Raw genomic sequence first — 13,764 nt, 5'->3', positions numbered from 1 at the left:
TGGCTTGGGCCGGTGTCGGATTTGCCCCACGCCGCGGTTCAGTCCAGATTAACTTTTGGGCTGAGTTGTTATTTCTATGGGAATCCCCCCCCCCGCCCCCAACCCACCCCTTAGAGGGGAATAAAGACGGTTAGAAAATGTTTGAAATGCATCTTTTCCCTGCGCAGGTGAGGAGGCAGACCCCGGCTGCTTCTTCCCTTCAAGGATTCAAACGAATATATTTAAATATAGCAAAATATCAGCAGATCTTGCCCTCCTCGGGCACAGGAATATCAATAATTTCAGGTGAATGTCCCCCCACCTCCTTTTCACTTCTGCAGCCAGAAACACAGCGCAGCGTTCATTTGCATACAAAGCAACCCGCGGAGTTTCTCCAGTTTATGAGAAATGCCTTTAAAAAAAAAAAAAAAGGGAGGCAGAGACACAGGGAGAGAGAGGGGAGAGACTCCTAGCAGAAATCTTATCGATTTTTTGCTCTGCATGTATTTATTTGGCAACGGGGCGGGGAGAAAAAAATGAACATTATTGGCAGCCCTCCCTTTAGGAAAAAAAAAAAGGGGGGGGGGGAGAAGAAAGAGCTGCAAATTGTGTTTTATCTTAACCCGGCTCCGTGCTTTATTCAATGTTTATGATGTATTATCTCCCCCTTAAATAAAAAATAAATCATGTAAAATTAGGATCTCGCAGCCAGCGAGAGGAGAAGCTCCGGTCGATTTTCTTAATTTCAGTCTCAAAGTGACACACTAATTAAAGCGCCTCAACCCCCCCCAACTTCTTTTTATTATTATTATTATTATCAGATCCGTATATTTTCCCAATAATTAAAAAAAAAAGAAACAAAAAAAAAAAATCCCGTTTCGCTGCCCCCCGGATAAAACTAAACTAAACCAAGGACCCCCGGTTTTTTCCCCCAACGTTGCCCATCGCTTTCCGCCATCAGATTCATTGTGATGTATTAGATGCAATAAATTATCTCATGTAACAAAACATTGGGAGCTGAAAGGGTGATAATCTGGAAAGCAGAGATAAGGATTCATTATTCCGAATCATTATGAATCCAACGTTGCCTCTGACTTCTTTCTTAATCAGCTCCTCTGATCCTGGATATGTGAGCAGCACAGATAAGGAAAGAGTCATTTATAATTCTGTACCTCGTCTAATATTTTAAATAAAGTCAGAGGCAAGAAAACGCTATAAAACACAAGCAAGAGGCGGGCTCCGAATGAAATATCACTTCGATGTTGTTAGAGCCGCAGTAAGATTTAATTAAAATTCTCCACTTCCACGTGCTTTATATATTTTTATAAATATATTCTGCACCTTGGCTGTAATGGATTGGAATTTGCAACCGGGGCTGTTTGTTGGGCTCTGGATTTGACTTTTATTTCCAAAGTCCCTGATTTGGGTGAATGGAAGATGTGGGCGGAGGGGAGGAGGAGGGGGGATTATTTGAATTTCCGAGGTCCCCCCCAAGCCCCGCTCTCCCTCACCACCGTCCACACAAAGTCATTAGGTCGATCCTACCAAAGTAGGAGGCTACGTTTAATGGAAATCGTTTTAAAGCGAATATACTCTGCGCACACAAAGCGCAGGATCGATGCCAAAGCGGCTGATTTGGGGAGCCCAAGACGAAGGGTCCTTCCTCCCCGCTCCTTGGAAATGAAGATTGCAACGATGATATGAAAAAAATAACCTATCTGAGGCTGTGTTTTCCAGCCGGGGAGGGGGAAATTATTGATTATTGACAACTTTTCTCCGGCGTGGCGGCAGAGAAGGGTGGCTTTTCTCTCCAGAGCAGCCAAGGCAGTTTAATGACAGCAAATAAAACACCCCCAACCTCCTTTCTGCAAGCGGTTATCATAACAATAACGTACGGGTTATATTTATGGAGGGTCCGACTACAAACCCCGGTTCAGGCGGAGCCGAAATCGATTTTGTGTGTGTGTGTAGGTATTTATTTCGGCGTATACGCGTCTAAATGTGTGCCAGGAGGAGAGCAAGAGGTGGGATTAGCCACACGCACTCGGAGAATCACAGGCTCCCCTAGTGAGTTGGAAAACACGAGGAAAATAATGTATATTCCATGGAATATTTATACACACACACACCGTGCATATATAACCTACACATATATGTGCACAGACAAGGAAAAAAGTGTGTGTGTGTATATATACATGCATGAATTTATTTATTTAAATGACCTCTGGCTACCTGACTCTTGCTTTTAATGGATATTCGGACCTAAACTGCAGGCATCAAGGAAGGTCTGTGATATTTATGATAAACCTCGGGTGCCATTTAAAGCCTCATTAGTTATGTTTAACCTTTGAATCACCAGCCATCGTAGCTGGAAATGAACTTCACGGTGCGGGGTGACTGCGGGGCCGGGGGGGGGGGTATGGGTGTGAGTGGGGATGCGCCTGCGCCTCTGCCCAAATTCCCTCTCCCCCCGCAGCAAGTCCCAGCCCGGGGAATAGAGACAATAGTGCAGGGACTCCATCTCCGTGGGCTTCCCAAGCGGTTTTTCCAAGAGGAGCCTTGATTTTTCGTTTCCCACCTCGCCCCCGCTTCAACGATGGGCTCAGACATCCCAGATCCAGCTCCCTCACCCCCCTTCTTTTTTCCCCTTCTTCTTCCCCCTCCCCCCCCCCCCCCCCCCCCCCTTATTTTCTGGGCAGTTTTGGAGGGATCCGGCAATATTTCTCCCACGCTGCTCTCGCCTCCCTCCCGCAGCACTGTTTGGGGGAGCAGAAATCGCGGCCAGCAAAAGATTTCCCAGGGGATTTCCCTGCCCGGTGGTGGGGAACACACACCCCGAGTGATTTTAGCTGTGTTCTCCTTATTTTTCTACCCCATACCAATGCAGGGATTTAGCCCCGGTTCCTCGGCTCAAACCACACAAGCCCGGTGGCTGTAGAATACTAATTTTACACATTTCTCTGCGAGGTTAGAGGGGCTCAACCCGCCCCCCCCACCCCCCTCACCCCATCCCCGCTGTCGGGGTGCCATCGGTGTTTCGCTGCGGGAAGGCTCCCTTCGCGGCTTTAATGAGCTTTAAGTTATTACCTTAATTGAATGGGTTTTCTAAAGATAGAATTGGGAGGCGATCGCGTTACCTTTCACCTTACAGAGTCACTCTAGAAGCGGAGATAGCGAACTCCCAACGTCAGCAGAAAAAAAAAAACCGCAATATCCCTCCAGACCAGGAGTGGGTATATATGTATATATGTGTGTGTGTATATATATATATATTTTTCTTTCCCCAAGTGATCAATTTTCGCCCCGTTTCTAAGTTTCGCCGGGACTCAGCGCCGCCGGGATCCGGGGAGATGGGCCAGGGAGGGCGGCTCTGCATCCCCCCCCCCCCCCCCAAACCACGCGTGGGTCTCCCACTCGTGGAGCCTGGGGAGTGCTGCCAGTACCTTAAGTCCTGGGAAAAACCCACTCCTCGTTTATTCCCGTGGGAGCATTTCACGCCAGTGGTGGATGTGGGTTTGATGTTAAAAAGAGGGGGGTGGGGGTTGTTCTTCCCCCCCGTTTTCCCCCCTCCCCACGAAGTTGCTGCCCACCCCGGTGGAACAGCGTGGTCGCTCCGGGACGAGATTTCCGTGGCGATGGGGTTGTCTTCCCCCCCCACCGCCCAGGGTGGTCCTCCGGGTCTTGTCCAGCTTCGGTGGCGGGACCCGCACCCCCGGGGGGGCTTTGCAGGAACGAGCACCCACCTTTAACGATAAAACCCCGCATCCCCAAACCGCGGGGAAGTTGCCTTGCGAGCAAATCTGCCGGTGGATGAAGGCCGGGGGTGTGGGACGACTGCAGCACTAGGTTTTGGGGACTGACACGAGTGGAGGGGATTAAATGTGGAAAATCAGCTCCCCCCACCCTCCCGGTCCGTCAATCTCTTCATCGGTGCAAGATTTGGGGCACCCCCGGAGGCTGCGGCACGGCCACGGCCCGGCTCCCGGGCTTCTCCCCGGCCCTACAGCAGCCGGGGGGGGGGGGGGCTTTTGTCTTCTACCCCCTCCCCAGCCCTCGAAAACCCTCGGGTCTTCATGGGGAGAGGGGTTTGGGGAGCGGGCGGGGGTTTGCAGCTCCCTCCTGGCCCTCCCGTTCGCTCCGCACCGAGATCGGCCCTGGGTTCAAGCCGTCCCAGCTCTGGGACGACAGACACCGGTGGTGGTGGGGCACACGGACGGACGGACGGACAGACCCCCCCCCGGCTGGGGCCGACCCCCAAGGTCGGTGTCTCCCTGCAGAGGTGCCGCGGTCGGGAGCCTTCCTCGTCCCGATGAAGGGAGGGGGACAAGGTGGACATGGGGACTGTGCCCCCCCGCTCTCGGAGTGCAAGGGGATGCGTGTGGATTATATATATATATATATATTCTGTCCAGATCCTGGAGCCTCACACAAACACATACACAAAATTTTTAAAAATAATAATTTTTAAAATTTAAACAAAGGGAAATAGGGTCAATTAAAGTCCCTCCCGAAGAGGAGGGGGGACAGAGGAGAAGAAACAGCCCCTCATAGCTCATGTCACCGTTTTTCCTCGAAAGCTTTCGATGCAAGCGCAGCCAGCCCCGGCGTTAGTGGTGTGATCATACACTTAATTATATTTTTTTTTTTCCTTTCTCTCTCCCTCTCTCTTCGCGGCTGTCGCAGGCTCCGGGCGGTCACAGTCGCTCCCGGGACAGGTTACACCCCGCTCACACCCCTGCGAGCCCCAGGACCCGGCGCAGCCCCCGGCCCTGCCCCCGACCCCCCCCGCCTCCCCGCCCCGCGTGATTCCCGGAATGGGTGTGTAAAGAAATGGCCCATCACATTTCTCTCACTCTTTCTCTGCCCTTTCCCAACCCGGAAGAGCTCTGATCTTCAGCCCAGCCCGGAGGAGGAGGAGGAGAAGGAGGAGGAGGAGGAGGAGGAGGAGAAGGAGGAGGAGGAGGAGGAGGAGGAGAAGGGCAAGGGTGGGCGTTTGGAGGATGCGGCTCCCCCAGGTTTTCCCCCTCGGTGGGAGCTTGAGAGATGCCAAGAGCCGCCGCCGCGGCTCCGCTCCTCCCGCACGCCGGCCCTGAGAGCTCCAGCGGAGCGGGACAGAATAAAAACCATCTGCCCAGGTCAGTGAATCCTCCGATGTGTGTGTCCGTGTGTCCGTTCCCTCCACTTCTTTTTTTTTTTTTTTTTTTTTTTAATTCCTTCTCCTCCTCCTTTCACTCCTCCACGTGGAGGGAATTAGGATGGGCATCTCGGCTCAAAGGGCAGCAGCCGCCGGCTTGAAACTCAACCCGAATCCCCCTCCCCCTTTATCGCGTGGGGTGGGTGGGTGGGAGTCGGGTTCTCCCGGTGACCTTGGGAAAAGGCACCACCACCTTCCCCCCCGCCCCGCCCCGGGAATTTGGGAAGGGGGGCCAAAAAGCTGTTTTACCCCCGGGGTGTCGGAGGCAAAAAGGAGCGAGGCTGGGACGGCCGGGGGTGGGAGACGGGACACGGCGCTGTCATCCGCGGATGTGAAATATCCATGTCAGGGCGGGAAGGGATTTATCCGTCCGTGCGGGATCGGGGCCTTTCCGCCCCTGCTTTCCTGTGCGCATATATATACACCTTGGGGTATATACGAACCCGCGTATGCCTAGCGCTTATATTGCTGTACCCAGGGATGTCGGTGGGTGCCGGCCAGGGAGGCTGCGAGCAGCACGACCCCTGCCTTCCCATCTCCTTCCCACATACCGGCACCCACCGACGGCGATTTGACTGTGCGGGGTCGGTCCCTGTCGTAGACTACGTAATATATACCGTATATATTTAGCACTATATATATTCGTGCTAAAATAGAGCGTATATAATATATAGCAAGCACGCTATGCTTGTAATAGGATTTAGTTAGGGTGATCTGCCGCCCCTTTCCGTAGTTATTCCTCATTTTTATGCCTTGCAAACCCAAACCCTAGCCGCGGAGGAGAGATGTGCCGTTAAGGGATGAGGAGGAAGATGAGGGTCCGCTCCCGGCCCGGCCCTCCCACCCTCCAGGTGGCTCTCGGTCCCGGCCCCGCCGGGGGTATCCGCGGGGTGTCCGGCGGGACTCGGTGCCCAAGGACGAGGAGAGTTTCCCCCTCTCTCCCGACACCCCTGGATTTAGGTGTCTCGCTTGATTTCCCCACCTCGTAGGAATTTTTTTCCACCCTTCAGACTGGGAGGAAGGTATTTCAAGAGGGAGCCTGGAAACGGCTCGGGATGCCCAGAAATTAGCTGTCATTGGGCATCTTCAAAACAGAAAGGGGAGAAAAATGTCTGTCTGTCCATCCATCCGTCCACCTCGCCTCCTCTTACCTTCACGTGTCCATGCACAGGCAGGGCTCTGGGTGGCGGATTTTAATGCAACCGGATAATTAATAACCACCGGCCCTGCTTGTTTTCTCCATTATTTATGGGCCGCAGGTGCGGAGCAGGGCAGCCGGGGCTGGGCGGCGGGAGGCACCGGTCGCCCCCTCCCCGGGAGCCCCGGGACTGGCATCCTCGGCCACCGGGGCAGGCGGGGGGGCGGAGGGGGTCCCGGCAGCCCGGAGGTGGGGGTGGGGGGGTCGGGAAAGGAGAAACAGGCTCTCGGGAAGGAAGAAGGGTGGAGGGGGGGAGGGAAGGTGTCCCCTCCGGCACTTTGCTCCCGGCTGGGGCAAAGCGCTTCCTTCTCCCAGGGGATGGTTATTATTTTTTTTCTCCAGAGCCGAGGGGGGTGATTTAATTTCAAGGGGGGTGTGTGTAAGGTGTCGAGGTTCTTCCCCCCAGGGGCAGGCAGGGAGCGGGGTGCGGCGGAAGGGGGGACCCAGCTGGGGGCTCCGCTCGCCCCCCGGTTGCGGGCAGCATCTCTGTCCTGCTTGGGCTTGGGGGACACACACACAGAGCATCTATAGGGTGCCTATACGGGCACCTCAGGGGGATTTGGGGTGATGTAGTCTCCTCCTTAGTGCGAAAAGAAATCGTGCGGGTTTTGACACCCCCCGATCCTCGGTACAATCTGAATTTGGGAGCGTGAGACTGTAAACGTGAACCCCCTTTGCGGAGCGGGGTGCGCCACTGGGCCGTGCCGTGCCGGGTCCCACCGGGGGTGGGGGGGGTCTCTGGGCACGGGAGTTTTATTTTGGGGGGTGCTGGCGGTGCGGGGACAGCTCCAAACTAACGGCAGCCGGACTTTTCCCGGAGCAAATCGCTCCGGTTTTAATCCCGAGAGGTCGGGATTAAATCCCCGCTCCTCGCCAAGGAGCTGGTATTAATTCTGCTGCCTCTTCTCACGCCACCCGCCCGGCGATTTGTGTTTTCCGCTTTATCTAAGTCCCAGGGTAATTTCTTCTTTTGAAAAAAAATATATAAGAAAAGTAATTAAACTCGACGGCAGCTTCACCTTTTTCCGTGGGGTGGGAAGAAAACGGAGCAGCTCGGGTTTAAAGCCCGCAAGACGTTTTGCCTTCGCTTCAATCCGCCGTCAAATCTATCGCTCGAAACGGTCCTGGGCGATAAAGCAAAGCCAAGAAACCCGAAATAAAACGACCTCCCCCTCCTTTTTTATGTTCTTTTTTTTTATTATTACTATTTTTGCTAATGCTCATTTCCTTAGCCTCACCTTAATTTGGAGTGGCTGTTCAGGCGGATTTATAGGTGGTTTTTTTTTTGTTCTTCTCTTACTGTTTTAATGTGTCGGGTGGAAGCCTTGCCGGAGCGCTGCCTGGCGCCGCGGAGGGACCCGGGCGGCTCGGAGAGGGAGGAAAAGGGAGGGAAAAAAAAGGGGGAAAGGTGGGGGAAATACTCAAAAGGGAGAAGGAGAATCCCTTTTCAAGGCAACCCTTTGCTATCTGAGAAAGGGAAACGGGGAGGGGGGAGGAGGGAGAAAAGGGACTTACCGGGTTGATCTTGAAACTGGGGCTGTGCTGCGGTAGGAAGGAAGGACGGAAGGAGGGAAGGAAGGAGGGAGGGAAGGGAGTCGGGCTCTGCCTGCCACCCCGGAGCAGGACGGGGCAGCGGCAGCAGGGGTGACACGGCTTCCCCCCCCCCCCAAAACGCCCGGCTCCTCTCCGCGGTTCTGCCGCGCAGTTTGGGGAATGTGTCGGGGGCAGAGACCTCCCCTGGGACTTGCGGAGCCGGTTTTTGATCTCTCCTAGACCTTTTTTTTTCCCCCCTACTCCTGCAGTGTCCCGGGGCAGTCGCCCTCCTCTCAGCTTCAAAGAAGGGGAGGGGGGGGGAAGGAGGGGAAGGAAAAGCCCCAGTTTCTCTCCTCCCAATTTTAATTCTTCGAATTTCTTTTCTTGAGCAAAGCAGTGTTTCTCCCCCTCTTCCCCCCCCCCCCCGCCCCCAAATAACATCATTTGAGCTGAAAAAAGTGTGTGTGCGTGGTGGGGTGGGGGGGGGGTGGTTCACGAAAGGAGAAAAAATTGGCCACGGTGTGATGAGACGTTGATTTGTTCTCTCGGAATTTGCATGGCTCGGCACTTCTTTGTGTGCATGTGTTTATGTTTCCTCCCGATCTTCGCGAAGGGGAGATAAATGAATTATTAGAAGAGAATGGAAATATAGATGTATGTATTTAAAAACAACAACAGCAGCAACAAAAAAAGGAGTTAAAAAAAATATAAACCACCCATGTGGCTGGTTTTGAAGCGGAGGGGGAAGGCTCACATGGGATGAGAAAGGGAGTCTAGTATCTGCGTCTCTCTTTCTTTTGGATATTATTATTATCATTATTATTATTAATAATAATAATAATAATTTTTTGCTGGGTTGTGGTTCGTTTTACTGATAAAGGGGGGGGTGCCCTTGGGGAAGCATCATAATACCTGCCTGATTCACAAGGTGGGGGAGAAGAGGAAAACAAAAATATTCCCTCTTCTCTCCGCCTTTGTTAAACCCGAGCTTATCTCAGCAGCGTTCCCAGGGCCCAGCCGTCCTCAGGCCCGGGACTGTCCCCGGGGGCTGCCAGGGCTGAGCCCACACGACCCCGGGTTCTTCCGCAAGTTGGTGTATACGGGGGGGGAAAGAAAAAGGAAAAAAAAAGAAAAAAAAAAAAAAAAAAGAAAAAAAAGAAATCAGGGAGCTCTGCCCTGGGCCGTGTCCTCTCCGTAACCCTCCGATTCGTCGCTCCCGGCTGTTTTTACAGCTTTACCTGTACTATTCTGGTACCCTGTTTAAAAAAAAAAAAAGAAAGAAAAAACCAGCCTGGCAAACGTAACTTAATCCGCTTTCAGTCAATTGTCGTCTAAAAGGGGGCTAAAGGAAAAGGGGGGGTAAAGGGGGGGGGGAGGGGGCTCTCTCTGCCTGTCCCCGCCCCGAGGTGCCAGTCGCAGCGATGGGCACCGATGGGGACGGAGGCAGCGGGTGGCCCCGGGTCCCGGCACCAGAAAAACTCCCCTAGGTCTTATTTTAATAGGAAGACCTGGAGGATAAAAAAGTGGGGGGAGCGGCTTTAGTGCACTCTGCTCGTTTTTAGGGGAGGGTGGGCTGGGTAACCGCCCCGTCTCCCCGAGTTTGGTTTTTTTTTGTTGCTGATAATATTTTTTTTAAATTTTAAATGGAAGTCCTTTTAGGACTTTCAATTACTTTTGTAAAAAATTTTTCCTCCGAAACTTTTAGCGCCAAAACTAGCCCCATTTTTCTCCCCCCACCCCCGCTCCAGCTAGGAGGGATGCTGGAGCCCTAACCGGCCCCCCCCGCCCGGCAGAATTAACCCCCGAGCCCCCGAGCCTTATCTGGCGGCTGGTGGCGAGCTTGGGGCTAATTGCTCCAACAATGGGCTCCTATTAACGCCGAGCTGCCACTGGAAACCCTGCTGGGGGCTGCCGGGGGCGGCGAGGTGATGGATCTGCAGCCACAGCCTGGGAAAAGGACGGTCAAGGCCAGCGCCCCCCGCAAAACCCCCGGGGAGCCCAGATTAATCTGAGGAGGGGGGACGAAATGATGAGTTTGCTTCTTTTTTAATTTTTTTTTTTAAGAAGGAGATGTTTTTGCCTTCCCCACCACGGTTTCCCACCCGGCTGGGAAGGGAATAAGATTGAGGCTATCGAGGCCGGGCTTAAAATGCAGGGACGGGCTGAGAAAACTTGATTTGAAAGGGGGTGTCTTCCTCACGAAATTGGGGCTGGGGCTGCGAGGGGGAGGCGGCGCGCAGGGTCACGCTGTGCCACCCCCTGTCCCCTCCCGTCGGGGCAGGACGGGGCCCTCCGGACTGGCCCCACTTCTTCTCTCCCGCCACTGGTCAAACTTGGTATAGCTCCTATTTTATTTTATTTTATTTTATTTTATTTTATTTTATTTTATTTTATTTTATTTTATTTTATTTTATTTTATTTTATTTTATTTTATTTTTCTATTTAATTTACTTTATTCATTTTATCTTGAATTAAACATTCCATGCCCTCCAAACAGCTGAGGGAGAGCGGTTTCCCCCTATCCCTGGGCAGGGGCAAAGGCACGTTTTCTCGATGGCTTAGCAATTTTGTGACCTCTAGACGGAAATTCCCCTCCTGTGATCCCACGGCTGTAGGTCCCAGGGCTGGAACTGCGGGGGGCGGGGGGGTGGGTGGGAACCTCAGCTCACCTGCCCAAAGATCCCAGCTCGGCACTAAGACAGCCCCCCCCCCAACCCAGGTGTTAAAAGAGTTTTCTTTATAAAGTGACTTCTTCCAAGTGCTGGAGCCCACCCTCTCCCGCAGCATCTGCGTGGGGTCTGGGGGGATTTGGGGAGGGGGATAAAGGGGCAAATCCCGGGGATACCCATCGCCCTCACGGCCATAAACCGCTCCAAGCTGTGGGGGGGGAAGTTTGCCTCTTGCCTGTAAATAAATGTTTTGTATACGATGCTCCCCTCTTTCCTGTCCTCCTCTCAGAGAAACACCCCCCCGCCCCCCCAAAGAGGAAGGGTGGGCAAGGGACCCGCCACGGTGCTGGGGCACCCCCATACCGCCGGGGGCGCGGGGACCCGGCGGGGCATCCCGGCAAGGGCAGCGGCAGAGATCGCGCTGGTTCCCCCCGCCCCACACACTCCCCCCCCCCCCCCCCAGTGCACCCCAATAACTGGGGTACGGAAAGGAGGGGCGCCACCTCCCTCCTGCGGGCAAAGCGGCTCCTGTCTAACGGGGGCTGGGGGGAGGGAACAAGAGCCTTCCCGGAGCGAGTGAAGGCCCCCGGCTCAGGGAGGGCCATGAGCATCCCCCCCTCTTCCCTCGTCCTCCTAATGGGCTGCCGGGAGCGGTGCCCGGCTCCCCCCGGGCCGGGGCCGGGCGGGAGGGCGTCGGGGCTCGGCCCCGGTGGCGTCGGCGAGGCTGGACAGCGAGGGGCAGCGCCGAGCCCGGCCCCCCCGCTTCCCCGTTCCCCCGGACAATCCCGGGTGGGGGGGTCTGACCTGCAGCCCCCATCCCGGCCTGTCCACCGAGGGCTCCCAACCGGGCACGTCTCCCCGGTGTCCCCGTCCCCCGCCCCCCCGGCTGGGCTGCACCGACCCCAAAGCACGGCTGGTTGCCCGGCTTTGGTACCTGCCCCAGACGGCTTATTTTAAATAAAAATAAATATAGTACATGTGCGTCCCCGCCGAGAAGCGCGAAACCTCAGCGGTGCTTCTCCGTCCCCACGCCCAACAGCGGATGGGCCGCACCGTGGCCTTAAAACCGGGTTTAAAATGGGCTCAAAGAGCCGGAGCATCCGTCGAGGAGCGGCTCGGCCGGGGAGGCATTTCCGCGCTGCAGGTTGAGCCGAGCCCGGCCCGGCCCGGCCCGGCGGGGAACGGCGCTGCCGGAGGCACCGGGGAGCGGAGACCGGCCCGGGGGAGGCGCCGGCCCCGGCGCAGCGCGGCCGCGGAGCCCCCGGTTTTAATTCGACCCCCCTGGATTAAAAACTCCTGAGAGGCGCTTCCTCTCGCAGCCGGGTTAGACGCGCTCTTGCCGCCGTGCGGAGAGTCGGCACGCAAGGGCACCCTGTAAGTGACTTTTTCTAGTTCTGTTTTGTTAATTCTTTTTTGTCAATTCTTTTTTTCCTTACCCTTACTTTTTCTTTTTTCCTTATTTCTTTTTCCCCCCATTTTTCCCTTTTTCTTTTGTTTCCTTTTTTCTTGTTACCTATTTTACTTTTTTATTTTTCCCTTTTTATTTTCTTTTCCTTTTTTCTTTTTTCTTCTTTTCTTCCATCTTCTCCTTTCTTTTCTCCTTTATTTTCTTAGTTCCTTTTTCTTGCTGTCTTTCTGCTTGTCTTGCCTTTCCCTCCGCGTCTTCCCCCCCCTTCCTCGTTCTTTCTCCCTTTTCTCTCTCCCCCTTTCTCTCGTCCCTGCGCTCCTCGTTCTTTCCCCCTTACCCCCCTCTCCCTCCACCAGTCCCGGGGTTGTCCCCTGGCCGGTGCCCCGGGCGGGGAGGCCGGGGCCGGGCCGAGCCGTGCCGTGCCTCGCCGTGCCTCGCCTCGCCGGGCCGCCCCGGGCCGCGCCGCGGCGCCGCCGGTGCCGCTAGGGGATGCCCTGGCTCAAGGCAGCGGCCGGGCCGGCCGGCGGGGCGCGGGCGGGCGGCCAATCAGCGCCTCCCGGGGCCGGCGCCCCAGTTCCTGCTCGCCCCCCATTGGCTGCGGCGGCGGCGGCGGCGGCCCCTGCTGGGCGGCGGGCGGCGCTGGGGGCGCGGGGCCCGCGGGGGGCCGGGGGGCCCCTCCCGAGCCCCACCTCGGACCGGCAGCCTCCCCCTCCCCCCGCCCGGAGCCCCCCCGAACCTGCTTGAGCCCCGCTGGGGTCTCCGGTGGAGCCGGGGAGGGGAGAAAGAAAAAACACCAGACATCCTAAACCACCCCAAAATCGTATTTTTTTTTTCCAAGCGTGGCCGTTTCTCCGCGCTTATATCCTTAAGAAAAATATCATTTAGGTCCTTCACGCGGCGGAGCGCCTCTAAGCCCGCCGGCGGCTTTATCTCAGGACTGGCCCCCCGGAGGTCCTGCACCTGCCGGCAGCTCCCGGCTTGGCCCGTCCCCCCCGCCCCGGGGGGCTCCGGTCCCTCCGCGCATCCCCCGGGGGGGCGGCGGGAGAAGCCGAGCCCACCCCCGTCGCGTACCGCCTCCCGCCGCGGCCGCTCGCAGTTTCCCGGCCAGCGGGAAAACTTGTTTTCCCCCCTTAAAAAGGGAGAATTAAAAAAAAATAAAAGGGATATTGGGGCGGGGGGGTGATTAAAAGAAGTTGGCAGAAGGGGGTTCCCGCGGGTGCGCGGCGGGGGCAGCGCGGAGGCGGCCGGTGCGCCCCGCCGGTCCCCTCCTCAGGCGGGGACAGGCTCCGCCTCCCCCGGGCTTATGACACTGGAACCTCCTTAAGTTGCGTCTCGCCACAGCTGTCTGTAAGCACTGAGCCGGCTGGCGCCATCCTGCTCCTTTCAGAAAGAATGCCTTCCCTGTAAAAAAAAAAAAAAAAAAAAAAAAAGGGAAAAAAAAAAAGAGAGGGAGGAAAAAAAATAGGGAAAAAAATAGGGCGAGCGAGCGAGCACAATCTGATCAAGCACTTTCAGCTTCATCCCTCCTGGGTCACATACTGCTTCTCCACCAAGGTTTGTGCGGAATTTCTTTAGCAACTTGTCGCTTTTTTTCCCCCCACCTCTCTCCCCCCTCCTTTTCTCCTCGCTCCTTCCCTTCACCCCCACCCCATCGCTTTACACCCCCTCCTCGATATTTTTTCCCCCCCTTTTCTCTTTTCCCCTCTTTCTGGGTTGCATAATAATTAATGAGCAATCAAAGTGACTCTGGGCTGCAGAGCCGCGAGTGGCACAAGTTCTCACC

General features: G+C 55.5%; 1 protein-coding gene across 3 annotated transcripts in view; it reads left to right on the top strand.

Moving 5' to 3' along the window:
- The first annotated feature begins 4,957 nt into the window (after positions 1–4,957).
- The window catches only part of GATA3 (GATA binding protein 3), a 29,206-nt gene continuing 20,399 nt past the window's right edge, over positions 4,958–13,764 (top strand). Inside the window, exon 1 of one of the 3 annotated variants that reach the window (XM_075081640.1) lies at positions 4,958–5,114. The gene's annotated coding sequence lies outside the window, so the exon portion shown is untranslated. Of the gene's footprint in view, positions 5,115–13,302; positions 13,536–13,764 lie in introns of those variants that run through there. The other 2 variants (XM_075081641.1, XM_075081639.1) reach the window with 2 other exon arrangements.

This window comes from Phalacrocorax aristotelis, chromosome 1 (assembly GCF_949628215.1).
Source record: "Phalacrocorax aristotelis chromosome 1, bGulAri2.1, whole genome shotgun sequence".
NCBI classification, from domain to species: domain Eukaryota; kingdom Metazoa; phylum Chordata; class Aves; order Suliformes; family Phalacrocoracidae; genus Phalacrocorax; species Phalacrocorax aristotelis.
The sequence above is the reverse complement of the archived record's forward strand: the minus strand, read 5'-3'. Positions and strand labels throughout refer to the sequence as shown.